Source organism: Arachis duranensis, chromosome 5 (assembly GCF_000817695.3).
Source record: "Arachis duranensis cultivar V14167 chromosome 5, aradu.V14167.gnm2.J7QH, whole genome shotgun sequence".
NCBI classification, from domain to species: Eukaryota; Viridiplantae; Streptophyta; class Magnoliopsida; order Fabales; family Fabaceae; genus Arachis; species Arachis duranensis.
The window spans coordinates 28,655,828-28,674,653 of NC_029776.3; the positions used below are offsets into that span (position 1 = coordinate 28,655,828).

At 32.1% G+C, this 18,826-nt stretch overlaps 2 long non-coding RNA genes across 2 annotated transcripts; both read right to left on the bottom strand.

Moving 5' to 3' along the window:
• Positions 1 to 2,991: 2,991 nt before the first annotated feature.
• Positions 2,992 to 4,808, bottom strand: LOC110281070 (uncharacterized). Its single transcript, XR_002375545.2, has 5 exons — positions 4,639 to 4,808; positions 4,067 to 4,180; positions 3,722 to 3,808; positions 3,478 to 3,643; positions 2,992 to 3,388 (listed from the first exon to the last, which is right to left on the bottom strand). It is a non-coding gene; the product is annotated as an uncharacterized LOC110281070 (long non-coding RNA).
• A 258-nt stretch (positions 4,809 to 5,066) lies between these two features.
• Positions 5,067 to 6,010, bottom strand: LOC127747740 (uncharacterized). Its single transcript, XR_008009556.1, has 3 exons — positions 5,952 to 6,010; positions 5,373 to 5,416; positions 5,067 to 5,289 (listed from the first exon to the last, which is right to left on the bottom strand). It is a non-coding gene; the product is annotated as an uncharacterized LOC127747740 (long non-coding RNA).
• Between the last annotated feature and the right edge of the window lie 12,816 nt (positions 6,011 to 18,826).

An 18,826-nucleotide genomic window follows, 5' to 3' on the forward strand; every position in this document is an offset into this window, starting at 1 on the left:
TATTCTTAAAATATCAATGAAGATATATATTTTAATTTTTTTATTATTTTAAATTTTTTAGTTATATGAGAATGAATCAACTAATTGAACTAATAAACTATCGACTAAACTAGTAAATCAATAAATAAGTTATTTGACTGGTTCAATCACTATTTTTATTCGAATAATTATGATTTTCGTAAAATTATTTTTTAATTATTAGAGGATTAAGAATTTTAAATTTATTATCTAAAATTTAGGATTCAGAAATTAAATTTTAAAAAATGGCTTAAATTAATAATGTTAAAGGATGTGTATTGATTTGCTCGTGGGATTGATTATTAAACTACTAGGAGTACTAGCTAACCGTGTATTATTATTATATATTGTCCTATATATGTGTCAACAATATTAGAAATTCTAAGTAATTCACAGCTATATATTTAATCAGCAAGTATGTAATCAATAGTTGTATCTTTATTTTTTCTCTTTTACAAAGATGATAGTCGACATAAAACATCAAAATCTTCCCCATAAGTACACCGCACCAGAAACTAGTTTAGTTAAAGGTTAAAAATGTGCTTAGTCAAGTCTCGCGTCTCTTACAAGTTACAAGATATATACTGAGAAATGATTTTAAATATTATTCGATTATCTAGGATTAGTACAGATTGAAATTTTAATAAACAAGCTTTCAAATTGCTACAGGTTATACGTATTTTTTAAGTCGATAAAACAGGAGAGTCCGTATAGTTGACTAAGAGAAAATTGGGCGCAAAATAACAAATTTACACATTATTATTATAAGGGAGCCATTTAAATAAAGACGTTTAAAATATTTTTTTAAAATATTTTTTAATAATTAAAATTTAACACATATAATCGATTAAATCGTATTAATTTTTGTCAAGATTAGATCAGATAAATTAATTTAATCGAAAAAATAGTGAATTAAATCTTAAATCGGTCTAAATTAATATTATTTTTTATAAAAATAACTACAATACTCTAATTATAGAAAATGACTAAAATACTCTTATAACTATATATACTAATTTTGAAAATCCTAAATTCTAACCCTTTTCTTCTCTGTCGTCATAGAGTTAAAAAAAAATAATATTAATTTAAATCCGTTCAAGATTTAATTCACTATTTTTCGGTCAAATTAATTTGTCTAGTCTAATTTTGACAAAAATAACACAGTTTAATCCATTATATATATTAAATTTTAATTATTAAAAAATATCTATAAAAAAAGATATTTTAAACGTCTTTATCTATGTGGCTCTGCTATTCTAATTATATTAGTTAAAAATTTAGGGAGTATTTTCTTGTTAAGAAAATTGAATTTTTGTTTTTTATTTTATTTTATTTTATTTTTTGGCATAGTGTGTAGCTATATGAGTAACATTGACCTACTTCTCAAAAATTTTAAAAGAAGAGTAAATACGTAAATTAGTTCTCAACAAATTTTATATTAAATACTTTAATTTTTAATAAATTTTTATTTTTTTAAATTTTTTTAGCATTATTCTCATTAGGCAGATTGATTTTTCTATTGTTTGAAGAGAAATTAATTTGTCTTATAGTAATATATTTTTGAGATTTAATTGTTTTATAATAATATTTTAGAAATTTATTTATTTAATATGTATATTAAAAATTTGATTAAATGTGATTGAAGAATTAATTTATTTGACGGAAATAATTTTTGAAAATTTTTAGAGAACAAAAATATGTATGTTGAGAATTAAAATTTCTGATTTAAATATTATTTGATTGTCTAGCATTAGTAAAGATTGAAATTGTCATAAACAAGGTTACTAATTGCTCCAGGTTATTTTTAAGTCGATAACACAGTAGAGTCCGTATAATTGACTAGGAGAAAACCGGGTGCAAAACGATATTAACTTAGCGCCGCACCAGAATTATTATATTACTTAGGATATTAACTTAGTGCCGCACCAGAATTATTATATTAGTGTATTTTCTTGTTAACTAAGTTGGATTTTTTATTTTTTATTCTATGTTTTTGTCATAGAGTGTGACAGTGTGTAGCTATGAGCAACATTGACCTCTCAATAATAATATTAAAAGAATTATCATTAAGTGTTGAAATATTTAAGGGTGTTATGTTTAACAATTGCTACCAAAAGTTTACAAATATTTTTAGCAATTAACGAATAACTATATATATAAAAGAGTTGATAAATATTTTTAACTGCAATCATTTCTTTTCCCAAAAACCTTGGTTTAATTAGCCGATACTTCTGCATTTTTAATGGATAAAAATAGTATAAAATACATGAGATTAACTTTAAAGTACTAACCGTTAAATACACTACAAGAAACACCGTTAAAATCGACGGCCAAATCGACGGTTGGGCCGTCGATAATATTAAAAATCGACGGCAAAATCAACGGTGGATGTGGTCGCTATTAAGCTTGTCGATTTTTTAAAATTCTAATAAAATCGACGGCTTACCAGGCCGTCGATAATAATACATTAAAATCGACAATCTTCTCGTCTATAATATGAGTTTGAGAATTTTACCTGTTTAATAAAATCGACAGTTTTGCTGTCGATATTATTATACAAAATCGACATCATTTTCGTCGATATCTGATTGAATAAAATCGACAAAAGAGCCGTTGATATTATTATACAAAATCGACACCATTTCTGTCGATATTTGATTCAATAAAATCGACAAAAGAGCCGTCGATTTAATTATTAAAATACCGACAAATTCGTTGTTTATTTTTTGTTTTGTTTTGTCTATTTTAAATTTAAAAAGCGACAGCTTTACCGTCGATTTTAATAGCCACATTTTTTAATTATTTTTTCTATTTGAAAAATAGTAAACAATTAATGCAAATAAAATTTTAAATATCAAAATAAAATTTATACAAAATATTAGATAACAAGACAAATAAATTTTTAAATATAATTTATACTAAATATTAGATAATAAGTTTACAAATTTATCAAAATAATAAATAATCCTATAATATAAAGACTCAAGACAAGATAAATAACTAAACTCGGATTTATATTCGTTTAAATTACAATCCATTAATAATACAAAATATTCAAAGCAAAATAAAAAGGATTTGTCAGAGTCAGACATGAATTCATTCAAAATAGGGAAGGCAGCAACCTTGTCACCTTGATCGTCATCATCCTTAGATAACCATTTAGAACTTGCTTCACTATCATCTGTTGCTTTCTCAAATGATACATTTGCTTTGCTTTCTTGTTGTGATCTTGCGCGCAATGCATCCGAGTCACCCTCTAGCTTCATGGCATTCTTTAGTGTTGCACTATAATATTCTGTTTCTTGTGAGGTCAAATTTGATGCATCAGTTGAGATACTAGTATAATCTACCATTTCAAAGGCGCGAAGTCCTGCAAAGTCCATAGTTAAATGGCCTAACATGTCATGAAAACACTAAACTCCTAATGATTTTCTGAATGTGAATTAATTCAAATCATACCATGTGAATAAGTTGCAGCATCTTTGATGTTCACTTCACTTCACCCTTGATGAGAAAATGTTTCACTTATTGGTGTCATGGCATCTTTAGCAGTCTTCAATGTTAAGTCTAATGCTCCAGCAATTATTGTAGCTTCATGAAGTGACAACTCTTCCCCTTTACCTGCCTAATAATGAACGAAAATAAACCTTAGCATGTGACTGTAAAAGTATGATAAAGTTTCTCAATAAAAAAAAAAGCTAACCTCATTGGAATGTAATTGAACCAAAGCCTTGAGCTCTTCTCTTTCTAGAAGTGCACTATGCCCCTTGCCAAAAAGCCAATCCAACACCTAAAGAACAGGGCTAAATTTATCTAAAATGTCATGTTTTCAAAATATAGGAGTATCGAATCAAGTGTCATATATTAAGTGACACATTATCTTCGAAATGTTGCTAATATCGGTTGCTAATGAAATTCTAATTTTTTTTATATACTAATTTTAATGCCATGTAGTTTAGTATTATTTACTAATAGAAGAAAAATGATATACAATGATTTATTGAGTCAACTTTGGTAACTTAATATTTAAGCAATAAAAGGACTATACCTTACTAATTGGATATGCAATGAGGAAGAAAATCAACAGAAGTACTTTCACAAAGGAAGTCATGGTTGCCGCAACACTCAAACCATATCTAGAGCACAATACTTGAGGGATAATCTAAGATCAAATTTGTAACATGAGAAATTAACAAAGTACAAATTTCTCCATAAAAAGAGATACCTACTTGTATAATACAAATTTTGTTTAGATTAATCATACCAAAATTGACATGGAGGAACATGCCTTGTTCACATAAATGATAAAATCAAATGTTGTATAAAGTAGCTGAAAAGTTTAGCTATGAGGAGGGCGCTTAAAAGTAAATGCTCATTCTTAATAATTGGCATAATCTTTGCTGCAAATAATATAAAAAATAGGATTATAGCCTCTACTATTTTTTTTCTTTTATTATTAATATTTGGTTAGATATTTTCACAAACTTTTGATTATTAGCGAGCAACTAACATTGTATATGTGTATATAAAAAAGTAGAGACTTGGATAAAGTAAATGTCTCTCAAAACAAAAATGGTGTATTAATTTTAAAGAGTACAAAAAAAATAGTGTCATGCATACCACATTGTACAGAAGTCCGCTGCTTTATGTCTTTAATCTGAAGGCAATTCCCTTGAAAGCTTGATCTGTTTGACAGAATTCATGTAAATGTGGAGGTTGAGTAGGATGGCAAAACATGAAATGAGGATCAAATGCTGAAATTTTGCTTAATCCCATTGGCCTGTAATTCTTTAGCTGCAATGTGTATATAAACATAAATATATGGTTCAGAATCATTGAGGAAATAGATGTTACATAAACACCACAACTCCGCAAAATGACAAGAATAACCAATATCCAAAAAAGTAAGCAACTATAGTATGAATTTCTACCAGACACAAAAGTGGTGGGACTTTAGAATGTTTTTAGAGTAACTTTAAGAAATTGACTGAAAAATAGTAACTGCCATGATACAATGAGAATTTAGAACAATAAAAGACTTGCCTCGAGAGGTGCAAGCTGCTGAGCTCGCAATGGAAAACAGAAGGATGACGAGCACAACTGTATGATGGAAAATAATCAGTAATCAAATGCAAAAATGATACATGTTTAGAGACAAGGTGCAGAATAATCATTTTGTCATGTTCAAGTATCTAAAACTTATCTTTTCGTTTCCGCTGTGTCTTTCATGTTGGTTCTTCTTTTCTTCAATACCTTGTGGAAAAATTCATCCTCCAAACACAACAGAAATCATGTTTAATTTACTGACTAAACACAACACTGGAGATAAATATTTGTATAGAAAGATATCTTACTTCAAACTCCTCATCTTTAGCTTTCTCCTTTAATGAGAACTTAACTATAAGAATTGGGTTAGAAATAGGGATACACAATACAAAACATCAGCTCACTTACAAATATAAGGCACTTCAAAACATACATTTACATTCTTGATCACAATTTATAATTATTTTTTTTAATTAAAGGAACTCTTACTAACAAGTGTAGGCTTTTCATCAAATTTGTACTGGAGTAGCTATAACAAATTTAACCGCACAGTCACACTGTTATGTATACATTATATTTAAGATATTCATCACTCAAAAAAGGCAGAACCTGAAATATATATACTTGATAAAGTTCTAAACACACTTGGTGCCAGAAAAGCTTATATCTTATGCTATGTGATTTTTTTTTCAATAAGCAGAAACACTAATAACCTTAAAGCATATAAGGCTTTCTTTTAGATACTTTCTTAGCTTGACCTCTGCAAAATTTGTACCAATCTCAACCTCAATGATCATTACTTGAAAAGAACAAAAGAGTTTAGTAGTATTAGTTGATGAATAAAGGACAAAGATGAGAGAGAGAGAGGGGTAGGAAAATGTTTAGACCTTTGCAAGAGTAGTGCAGTTTGTAGAGGATGCCCCGTTCTTGGTCTGAGCTGCACAGAAAAATAATATAACTTTACATTTTTCTCAAGAAACATAACAATCCATATGTTAACCACTGAGAAAAAAAAAGAAGAAACCATCAAGCCACCAACTCAATCCATATGCTAACACATGACTTCACATCTCTAACAAAGGAACTGCCAAGGCACCGACTCAATCAAAAGAAGAGAAGAGTACCAAAATCACAAACATTAATTCTGATAAAATAAAAAAGGAAAAAACATTGTCTATATAATCAAAGCTGGTAAATCCAGAGCATAAATTCACCAAAACAAATGTCAAATCAAATAGGAATCCTACGAAACCACAGTGACTAGCAAAAAAATGAAAATTCAATAGGTAAATCAAATCTCCAAATCAAGAAGAATTGATTATGCTAACTAGGTTTCAGTAATATTGATGCGATTGCTATTCACAAAAGCAAATTCGGAATTTCATGATGAAAATAGTAGATACAAAAACTGAAAAAATAAATATAATAATCAGAGAGAGACAGAGAGGAACTTACAAGGAGTTGCGACGGCGACGGCAACAGGCTCATAGCTATGGCGACCGGCAAAGATGTTGCAACAATGAATCTGTGGAAGAAGAACTTACATGCAGATATACAAATCACAATGTGATAGAGTGATAGAGAGAGAGAGAGAGAAAGCGCGAGAGAGAGGAACTTACATGAAGAGGATGGCGCGGCAGCAGGCTCGGCGGGGGAGAAGAAGAAGAAGAAGAAGAAGAGGAGAAGCTTTGCTCTCCGGCGGCTCTCTGCCTCTCTCCGTGACGGTGACTCCATCTCTGGCCTCTATTCTCGGGTGTTGGAGAAGAAGAAGCAGCCTCACTGAGATTTTGAGGTTAATTTTTAGGGTTAAGTACTTAAGTAGCGTAAGTTCTGAATCTATGAAGGTTTGGGATTAATTTTGGAGAAATTGATTAAAACTGTGGACGCGGGAAGTAAACGCGGGTGTGATTTTTTGTTGAATAAAAATCGACAGTGATTTTGTCGATTTTAATTAAAATAAAAATTAACATACCAACCGTCTATTTTATATAATAAATTTATACCATTCATTCAGTTTTACAAAGAAATCTCAATCGTCTAAATTTATCGACAGTAAAAGTTGTCAATATTATAATTATTAAAATAGACAGCGAATCCGTCGATTTTAAAGAAAAAAATTTTTACACACCGTTTCGTCGATAATGTGACGATAAAATTAAAGTGTTAAAAGGTTACTAAAATAATAGACGACATGGTCGTCGATTTTAATATTTTATTTTTAATAATTTCTTTTTCATTTTATCGACGGCAAGCCGTCGAAAATTATCGACGGAAAATCTAGCCGTCGATTTTTTGTGTCGATAATTAGACAATTTCTTGTAATGATAATTATACACAATTATTTAATTAAATTTATGTTTCTAGATAATTTTTTAAGTAGTTAGTTTTAAAATTAGTTATTTTTGTTAATGTAGTAATATATAATTGAACATAGTATAAAATTCTTTTATACTAATAATGTATGAAAATTAAATTTTAAAAAAATATATGTCCCTTAAAATAAATACAACAATTACAACGACAACAAATTAAAGTCATATCCTATTAGATAGATCAGTTATATAGATTAAATGATATTATTAAATTTTATTATTTATCATGACAACAGTAAATATACACTACAAAAAAAATTAAATTATTACAGTGGTTATTTTGGGTAATTAATTTTAACGATTATAACTGTCATTATATCTAAAAAGATCATTTTCAAAAAATACTATAATTTTGAGCAGTATTTTGTAAATTATGACGATCTTCGAAAATCGATATAATTTTTATTGTTAAAATGACGAACTTTTTTATCGTTTAAAACAACACTTCAAACCGCCGTTATATTCATATAAATAGCAATTTTTTAAATGGTTAAATTAGTGGTTGATTTACTGAATTAAAATAGTTTCTTGGTGCGTGCGTTAAAATGGCGATTATAAACTGTCATTTTTTTAGGTTAAAATGGTATTTTTTATCTTTTAAAATAACGGTTAAAAATTACTATTTTTACCAATAAAAATTATATTTTTGGATCGTTTAAAATGACAATTTTAACCATTATTTTTATCAAGTTAAAATTAAATGACAATTTTTAGTAATTTAAAATGACAATTGAAATATTTTTACTAAATTAAAATAATAATTTTTGTTCGTTTAATATACCAATTAAAATAGCCATTCTAACCACGTTAAACCAATAATTTTTTGTCTAAAATTTAATAATAACCAGAATTCATAAATCATAAATAATAAAATATTAAATATAACATATGTTTAATTTATATATGGTCATGGAAAATCAAAATTCATAACTCAAATAAAATCAAACATAATATAATTTTTCAACTATAATAGATAGCTTTAAATATCAAACATAGTTTTTAATGTCTTAATATATAGTATTTAATATATAAAGTCTTCTTCACAAAATTATGTTTTTTTTGTTGTTTGTTCTAAAAGATCTACTACTTAACTCTTTTAAGGATAAAATTTTACTCTTTTAATCCAATTACTACAACAAAAATATAATTTGAGTGCAATAAAAAAATATAAATTTTACTTATTCATACTAATAAATACTAATATCATCTAAAGTAAAATATCAATACAATTGTTAGTTAAAAGAACATACCCCTTCACTTTCCTTGAGTTTAACTGAATTTCGGACCTATTATCAAAGCAAAATGTACAAGTTCACAAAAATATAAGAAAAAATAAATAAATAAAATTTTATTTATTAATTTTGTAAGCAAATTAATAAGTACCTCATCACAGGCAGAGTTCACAGTGTTTAAACTCTTCTTAAACTCTTCAATCTGAATAAAGTGAAAAAAAAAATTAAAGAAGCAACAAGAAAATTAAATTCAAAACAAATTCAGACAAAATACCATGAGAATTAACAAACCTGAGTCCCAAACTGAATCTTGAAAGAAAACACTCTTAATTTTGCCTCCACTATTAGACACTTTCATTAACTCATAAAATACTGAAATATAACAAGAACATGATAATATTACACATAGGCTTATCGTTGGCTTGAACTAACAAAGACCAAAATAACTTTTTCATAACTCAAATGTTTTGAAGACACAAACACTTGTATTAATTAGGTTATGAGTTAATAAAATAACCTCTTATACGTTTTATATATGTTCCCCTCACAATTAGTAATTTTCTTTTCCCCGTTACTATATATAAAATAATACTATAGTTGAAAGAACTTATTAACACACCTGTTCACATTTTTAATTTCCGAAAGCTCTGGGTCACCAATGTATCCCGAAATAAGCATAATCAAGATGAACCAAAATTAGAAAAGAAAACACATAATAGTTAAAACTTAAAAGGGACAATGCAAGTAATATTATTGGAATTAGGCGAGGAGTAGTAACTCAACCATAATAAAAGTTAGCTAACAAATAATAATAACATTAAATGGCAGAAGCAAGATCCAAGGAATCATGCATATATTTTTATAAGGCCTTCACCTTCAAAGTTTCAATCTCCTTTTTAATTAGTTGGCCAAAAGTTGATGAGATTTTCCACCTGAATCACATCCTGCAGATAACATTAGTGCAATGAGTATCCTATTACACTTAGATGAAAAGAATCAAATTCTGTTGTAATTCATGAACATTTGTTAGTTCTTTTAAGATATGATAAAAAAGGGGTGAAAGTACTAAATTAATCTTACAAACTCAATACGGTGTTAAAGCATAAGAATCGGGATATTGAGGCTTAGGAGATAAATAAAAAATTAAAGTAACTAATTAACATTTTAAAGTCACAAAAACACATATACAAGAGGCCAACAAAGAATCAAACTACAACTCATTAGCTAGGGACTGTTAAGTATAAGACTAAGAAGGAAGTGTTAACTTAGTCAACAAGAAATTCAAGAACTCTCCCTTCACCAATCACGAAATCTATTTTGAAACTACCTTTAGTCAGTTATAATAGTTTGTATTCAATTAGTTACATATAGTTAGTTTTTTTCTATATATAGTTGTACACTACTTCCATTCTATTGTAACTTAGTATTCTAAGCATAATCAATTCAATATGCTTTCCTTGGATAGTAGAATTATCTCTGCTTCTGTTTTACATATCCGAACTCATTCCTTTCCTTGATCTCTGGTACTTGATAGGGGCTGCTTCATGAACACCAAAACTCACATGTTATATTAACAATAGAAAAAATTGGACAAAAATAGAGCAGCTCTGCCTATAACCAAGTAGAAGAAGGTTGAGACCCTTATCCAAGAACTAATGGAATGTTCCCTAACAAATGATGTTACATGACTTAGCTTACCTCTTAAAGCATCTTGAGAAAACTCTGTTTAAACTTGCAGAGTTGAATAATGAAAAAGTAGAGCAAGCACTATACAGAAAAAAGCTCTGAAAGAAGAAAAGAGAAATAATTAAGGGATAAAACCACATCCTTTGTCATTACCATCATCCATATATATACAAGTTTACTCATTACATAGAGCACCAAACACTTACACCCTACTAAATTTAATGTAACAAAGTATATACATCAGAGTATTTAAGGAGAATTTTTTGTTTTACTTTTTTCTTGTAATAATGTTAAAGAGATTGATGATCTATCTATGGTTGAATCAACATCTAATTTAATTAGAACTGTATAAGAGAGTGTGGAGCATCTTGTTATCTGATCTAAAAATTAGAATATATTCAGTTTTAGACTTTAAGCTAATGTGCAAGAATGAGTTATACATCTTTGTTACCTTTAACTTTCACTATATTTATATTTCCTTATTACTGAAGGAACATGTAAAGAAAACATGACCTTGCACTTATCAATTTTTTCTAAAACCAAGATCTTTCTTGGCACGATCGATTTGATCAATCTCTACTTTTCCTTGTATATTATAGTGATAGTACTTTGAATTAGCTGTAGATGCAATTCCTGATTCGTCAATTGCAAACTGCGTCTCAGAGTCTTTTATGTCTTCTGTTGAAGCAATTCATAATTTCAAGTATTTTTGTGAAATTTTCTATTTGTTATTGGTTTTACTTTTTTATGACAGTCTGTTACTATCACAATATAAAATACCAAGTTTAGATCATGGTCATTTGACTGTTTTTAATCTTTATAGAGTTTTTGCAGCAACTTGGAATGTACGAGAGCAATGATATGCTTTTAAGTTGGATAACTAAATACAGTGAAAAGGCCATTTATGATTTTGAACGTTCAAAACTGAGGTTCTTATTCTGTTGTATTGAAATAAAGTACTACAATTTTTTTGTTGTATTTTTTAATATAATTGATAAATGTAGTAATGAATCCAGAAAAATGTTGGTAATGGAGCAAATATAATAAAAATACCTAGACATAATAAAATTTTTTATAAATTTTTGTATTAATGTTTGGCAAACATGATGTATAATAATTAAATATAATGGAGACAAAATACACATAAATTCATATGTTTTTAAATTAATATCCAAATTACTAGCAGTGCTTTGTACAATACAATTTGAGGATTGCTGTTATAATTTATTTTGGAATAATTTTTTTTTCTCGACCTTTTTAGCTTTCAAGAGATTGTTCCATTGAATGCAGAAAACGTGTGCTAGTAATGAACCGGTTGCAAAATGGCTTGCTTTAATCAACCAATTACTCAATGAATCTCATGATTTGTCTTCCAAAGGAGTGAAATCCGCAGCATCATTTGGTAGTTCCTTGTCTTTTCAAAAGCCTTCTTTAAAGAAGATTAAGAAGACTTTCAAGAAGCTAAATGGAAAGAAGCTAAAAAGTTATAACTGTTCTTGAAATGTAAATGAAGGCCTCTAAGGAATTGTAATTCATGTATTAGAAATTCATGAGTAATTGTTCTGACTTTGATTTTTGGTACTTTGTTAGTATGCAAAGTCTATTTTTTAGTGACAAGTTTATATATCTTTGATTGGTTGATTTAAAATTATATACATAATCTTTTTGGTCATTGTTTGAATTACTCTTTCATACTATGATTTAAAATTAGGCACCTACTCAAATAAAAATGCTAAAAATATCTTCTTATGAAGATTTTTGTAGTAAATGTGTATTTTGTTTGTTTAGCCACACTTTAAAAAAAATACTTTTGTAACATATCAAAATCTAACCATACAATTTATGATCTAATGGTAAAAAAGAAGCATTTTCATATGAAGACAATTGTAAAATCTTTATGGTAGTATTCACCTTAAAATTATATATGATTTTTGCAAGGTTTTATTAAGAAGATTAATAAAAAAAGAGAATAGATTTTCTGAGCTAATTTGTAGCCATGCTTAAAAAGCGTGGCAGCCAGTAATGCTCAATTAGCACACTCCAAAAGCATGGCCACATCTTACTCTATTGGTACGTTTCAAAAGCGTAGCCATATTTTTCCTTATCGGAATTTTTTAAAAGTGTGGTTGTATGTCCACAAGAGAGTATGCTTTAAAAGCGTGGCTGTATGTCCACTAGAAGGTATGCTTTAAAAATGTGCCTACAGGGTTATACATATGGCCAGCGTGGCAATAGATAAAAGTTTAGCAAAAAATAAAGCATGTCAATAGATTGACAAAAGCATGGCGATAAAGCAACCAACATTCTCGCAGATGTGACCATTTCAAAAGTGTGCTGATAGCTCAAAAAACATGGCAAAAAGCCATTGCTATGCTTTTTCTCACTTTTTAGCACGCATAAAGCATGGCAAAAGCCAGTTTTTTTTGTAGTGTTGGAAGGCGTGTGGCAGTTTCCAACCATTCCATTAGCATTTAACGCAATATCAATCGACTTGTGTCTTTCTGAGATCACCAACAAGCCTGGCTGAGGTATGACATGTTGCCTCAGATAAGATAGAAAAAATGACCAAGTCTCTTCATCTTTGGCTCAACTATGACAAATGCAATAGAAATTATGTTTGTGATGGTTCTGGTTGAACTTGAGAAGGGGGGTTGAATCAAGTTGGTTTAAAATTTAGGGTTACAAATTCTGTTGCAGTGGAAGCTTGAGTTGCAGGAGATAATTTGAAATAGTCTCATATTCAGAACAGTAAAGAGTAGGGAAGAGAAGATGAAGACCAGCATATATCCTTGTTCGGATTCTTTCGTGCAATGAATCCTACATCCAGTCTCCACCACAAATCATGGTGGAATTTTCACTAATCATTCACAGATTACATACACCAATACTATTGAATTTCACCCAAATTCAACTAGTATCTATCCCCTAAGCTTTCACCACCAAAAGCTTAGCTTCCCATAGTGCTGACCCAACTAGGAAGGGGAATCAACCAGATTCAAATTCCCAAGTGCTAACCCAACTTGAAAGGGGAACTAATCCTAGTTCATAAACCCAAAATACATCAGAAATCAGTGGCTATTTTGCATCACTCTTGCCTTTTCTCTCTTGGCTTTTGATCCTCACACAATTGCCTTTTTCAAAACAGAAAATAATGCAAGACAGCCGTAACACAAAAATAAGAATTAAGCTTGAGTAGAAGAAAGAGATTCCAGCTCTGTGTTAGAGATGGTGCTCTGAGTGTGTATTCTCTCTTTCTTGCCTTGAAAAGATGGAATGAAGCTTCTTATATATCTTCAACATTTCCTTCATTTTTGCCTCTTCCATTTTCTTGTACCAGCTGCATGTTGGAGCTGTCTCAGCTGGCATGCAGTCCTTTCTTCATTATGCTCCACTTTCCCTGCTATCCGAGGAGCTCCACCACTACCTTTGCTGTCCTTGGAGTTTCTTTCTTCCTTGGCATGCTCTTCTTTTGCATCCTGCTCCATTTCCTTGCTGCTGCTGTTGCTGCTGTGTGCTCTTGCTCGTTGGTGTTTTGCTCAACCACGATCCTTAGCAGTGCTCAGTTAATGTCCTTGAGTTAGTGGTTGTTCTCTTGTGTCCTTGGAGTGTTGTTTAGTCCAATTTCTTCCAGTTGTCCTTGATGTTGACAGATGTCCTTGTCTTTCTTTTCTTTTTGCCAAATGTATACCCTTTTATTATTGCTGAACGGTGCAATGAGCTTTGGCTCTTTTGCAATGCTGAGGCACTAGCTGGTCTTGGACTGAATTGGTGTGGACTTGGTCATATGGGCCTGCCACAATAAAGTACACATTAAATAATATTGGGCTTTTAACCCAAAACAATGTTTGTCATCATAATCTAACCCAAAATCAAACTAGGCTCAACAATCTCCCCCTTGATGACAAACATAAAATAGGGAAATTAAAAAATTTAACTGAGTTAAGAACACTTCCCTTTGATGACATTCGGATTGTGAGTTACTCCCCCTGAATGCTAGCATTAGTCCCCCTAAATCATGGCTTACATCTTTTCCTGAAACAAACTTAAGAACAGCCAAAACCAATATTTCTAAACTATATATCACAGTAATGAGAGCACAGAGCAACTAACACAAAGCACCACACAGGATAAATCGTAGCATCACAAAACATTGTTCTTAACTATTACTATTAATCCCTTAAGCCAAAACTAACATTCCTTTTCTTTTCTCCCTCTTTTGTCATCAAGGGAGGAAAGGAAAAACCTGCACAAAATTTGTTAGTGGCTGGTGCAAAACAAAAGTCTGTTGCAGAGTAATTTAAGTCTGTTACAGTCATCCAAAAAAAATAAACAAGTCCAAAACAAAACAAAAGCAATTCATAATCGCAGATGAGATAACAAGAAGCTAGGCATCAGAGTTGGATTCATCAGGGGTTCCATCGTCCTCCCCCTCATTGTCAGAAGTTGTGAGGCCAACCTCGATGTCCTCCACAAAATCTCTCAGAATCTGAATTCTTCCCTTAGTCTTTTTGAAAGCATTTTCCTCCAAAACTTGATTCCTTTTGCGCTCAGCACCATGGTGGAGAAGAAGATCTGTCAGATTGAGAAATTCTTCAAGCACATTCTTCAGAATGCGTGTCATGGTCTTGACTGTAGTAGATGTGGAAGGGGGAATCAGAGGATCCTCATCAACAGAGGGAACATCAGTGCTGTCATCAGTTTGGCGACGCCTAGGAGCTGTTTTCTTTACTGCACCACCCCCTTTGATATATGAGTTACAATCTTTAGCAATTTCAGCCCCAAAATCAACATTGTAATATTGAAAAATTTTTGTAAGAAGCATGCCATAGGGTAAAGCATTTTTGGTACTGATACACGCATGCATGTGTCTCATAAGCAAGTAAGTAAAAGAAATAGGAGATTTTGAAAGCAATGCATACAAAACCAGTGTGTCACAAAATGAGACGCGTTGAAAAGAACTGCTCTGAGGCAAGATGACATGGTTAACAATCCTGTGCAGCTGGGCACGGACTGGACCAAGAGACTTGTGAGTATGAGTGTTACCTTCTAAGAGAGGGATATTGATGCAGACAGTGCTTAGAGCATCAAAATATGAGACATTGATCGTATCGTCCCACTTACCATAGGTGTAGACATCAGGGCCTCGGTCCTGGTAATCTAGGGCTTTGCCTAGGTGATATTTGTCAAGAATGATCACTTTGCCTTTAACAAAAGAGGCGATTCTCCCTTCTTTGTAGGACATGTTGCTATAGAACTGTTTTACCAAATCAGGGTAAACTTTCTCTTTGATGGACAGTATGGATGTCCAACCTTGATAAGCAAACAGTGGGGTAAAGTTGAGGCCTTTCCTACGAAGTTTGTCAAGATTAACAAGCTTCGGGGGACAGAGTTGACGTTTGTAAACATCTTTACAGAAAAACAAATAGTTCATGAGAGATTGAAAACGGCGACGATCAAAAGACTCATGGGGAAAATCAGCATAGAAAGATTTGTAGGCAATGGGGTTTGACATCTTAGGTTCAGACACAGAACGAAGAGGGAGGTCAATGACTGTACCGCGAGTATGGCGACTCTGAGTGTGGGTTGTCTCTTCGTCTTCTTGAAGAGGTCTCTTTCCTCTGGAAGAGCTGGGTTTGGAGGATCTGGGTTGAGATGAGGGTGGAGGAGGAGGTGGAGAGGGATGAGGAGCAACGCCAGGTCGGCGAGCGGTGGTCTTAGTGCGGGCCATGTCAGGAGAAGGGTTTGATGGTGGAGATGGTGAGGAATGAGTGGGGGAATGAGAGGGAGATGAGTGTGTGTGATCAGAACGGTGGGTGCCACTGTGGGAGCCTCTGCGAGCAGCTCTCTTCTTTCGTGCCATTTTATAGAGCACAGATTAATGAAGATGAAGGAAGTGAAGATGGTAGTGTGAATGGATGCATGTAGTGGGGAGTAATTATAGGCTTGAGAAGTGTAAAGGTTTCACCTTGAAAATATAAAAATCCAATCTTGGGAAAATGTTTTGAAAATTAAAGCTGTACTTTCGTATATTTCAGATAAAAACAAACAAAATGAATTTTAAAACAAATGAAAAAGGCAACCTTGTGGAAAAGGCCAAACCATATAAACATTTAAAAGGAGGCCCAACTGAACCAAAGAGTAATTAAAAAATGAAGTTAGTTCAGTGCTAAAAATGAAGCCCAAATCATTTCGAAAGCCCACTTTTCAAAACTTGTTTCAAAAAAATGAAGAAACCCCAAAGTTTTCACTAAAGAAAAGGCCCATAGTTCTGAAAACTGGTTCAGCACATGGTGTCCATCTTTCATCATGGTCAGATTGGAATCCATCAGCTCCATAATAACTTAGTGAAGTTTACTCATCATCTGCCAAATAATCTCAACGCGATTTATGAGACAAAACACAAAAGATCTCATTATCAGAAAAATTAAGAAAACAGAGATGAAGCAAGAATGCCCAATTCAGTTCGCAGCTTACAGAACCTCTCTTCTATCAATGGTTTGGTGAAAATATCTGCTAGCTAACCTTCAGAATTAACAAACTGAATATCCAAATTTCCATTTTGCACATGTTCTCTAATAGAATGAAAATGAACTTCAATGTGCTTTGTTCTTGAGTGCAAGACAGGATTTTTGGAAATGTTAATAGCACTCATGTTGTCACAAAATAATGGAATATTAGTGACATTCAGTTTATAATCAGCTAGTTGAGTTTTCAGCCATAATAATTGAGAGCAACAAGAAGAGGCTGCAATATACTCAGCTTCGGCTGTTGAAAGTGCCACAGTAGCTTGCTTCTTGCTAGACCAAACAATGAGGGATTTCCCAAGAAAGCAGCACATGCCACTTGTGCTTCTTCTATCAATCCTATCCCCAGCAAAATCTGCATCAGAGAAACCCACTAATTGAAAAGAATCAGTCTTAGGAAACCATAAACCATAGTTAGTGGTACCAAGCACATATCGGATGATTCTTTTGATAGCTGAGAGATGAGATTCCTTAGGCTTTGATTGAAACCGTGAGCAAACTCCAACACTTTGGATTATATCAGGCCTTGAGGAGGTTAGATACATCAAGGATCCAATCATCCCTCTATAGCGTGTCTCATCAACATCTCTACCATGTTCATCTTTATCGAGCTTGATGTTAGGGTGCATGGGGGTTCCCATAGGCTTAGCACAGTCCAGCCCAAACTTCTTGACAAGTTCCTTTGCATATTTTTCTTGATGGATGAATATGCCTTCTGCAGTTTGCTTGATTTGCAAGCCTAGGAAGAAATTGAATTCTCCCATCATGCTCATATCAAATTCATTGGTCATAAGCTTAGCAAAATCTGCACACAAATCCTCATTAGCCGAACCAAATATAATATCATCAACATAAACTTGCACAAGAATGAAATGATCATGATAATTTCTAATAAATAAAGTGGTGTCAGTGGCTCCTCTTTGAAAGTTATTTTTCAACAAAAATGAGCTAAGTCTTTCATACCAAGCTCTAGGAGCTTGTCTTAAACCATATAAGGCTTTAGCTAGTTTGAAAACATGATTAGGAAAAGTTTTGTTTTCAAACCCAGGTGGTTGAGCCACATAAACCTCTCTATCTATTATGCCATTGAGGAAAGCACACTTTACGTCCATTTGGAACAGCTTGAAGCCACAATGAGCAGCATATGCAAGGAGCAATCTGATGGCTTCCATTCGAACTACAGGTGCAAACGATTCATCGAAATCAATCACTTCCTCTTGATCATATCCTTGAGCGACCAATCTAGCTTTGTTTTGGACTATGGAGCCATCTTCACCCAGCTTGTTTCTGAAAATCCATTTAGTACCGGTGACTTTCTTTCCATGTGGATTAGGCACCAATGACCAGACCTGATTCTTCTCAAATTGCAACAATTCCTCCTTCATGGCCAACACCTAAGATGGATCAGCAAGAGCTTCTTGGATGTTTTGAGGTTCAATCTTTGATAGAAGAGCAATGTTGTTGGATTCGGCTCTTTTCAAAGATGACCTTGTTGAAATACTTTTGGAGGGGTCACCAATTATGAATTTCTCAGGATAATTTTTCAGAAACCTCCATTCTCTTGGTCTTTGGTGCACGAAATTGCAATCACACTTTTGCAACTCCGCACAACTAACCAGCAAGTGCACTGGGTCGTCCAAGTAATACCTTGCGTGAGCAAGGGTCGATCCCACGGAGATTGTCGGCTTGAAGCAAGCTATGGTTATCTTGTAAATCTTAGTCAGGATATCAGAAATGATCAGGATTGATTGTGAAAAGCAAAAGAACATGAAATGGTTACTTGTTTTGCAGTAATGGAGAATAAGTTGAGGTTTTGGAGATGCTCTGTCTTTTGAATCTCTGCTTTCCTACTGTCTTCTTCATCAAACACGCAAGGCTCCTTCCATGGCAAGCTGTATGTAGGGTTTCACCGTTGTCAATGGCTACCTCCCATCCTCTCAGTGAAAAT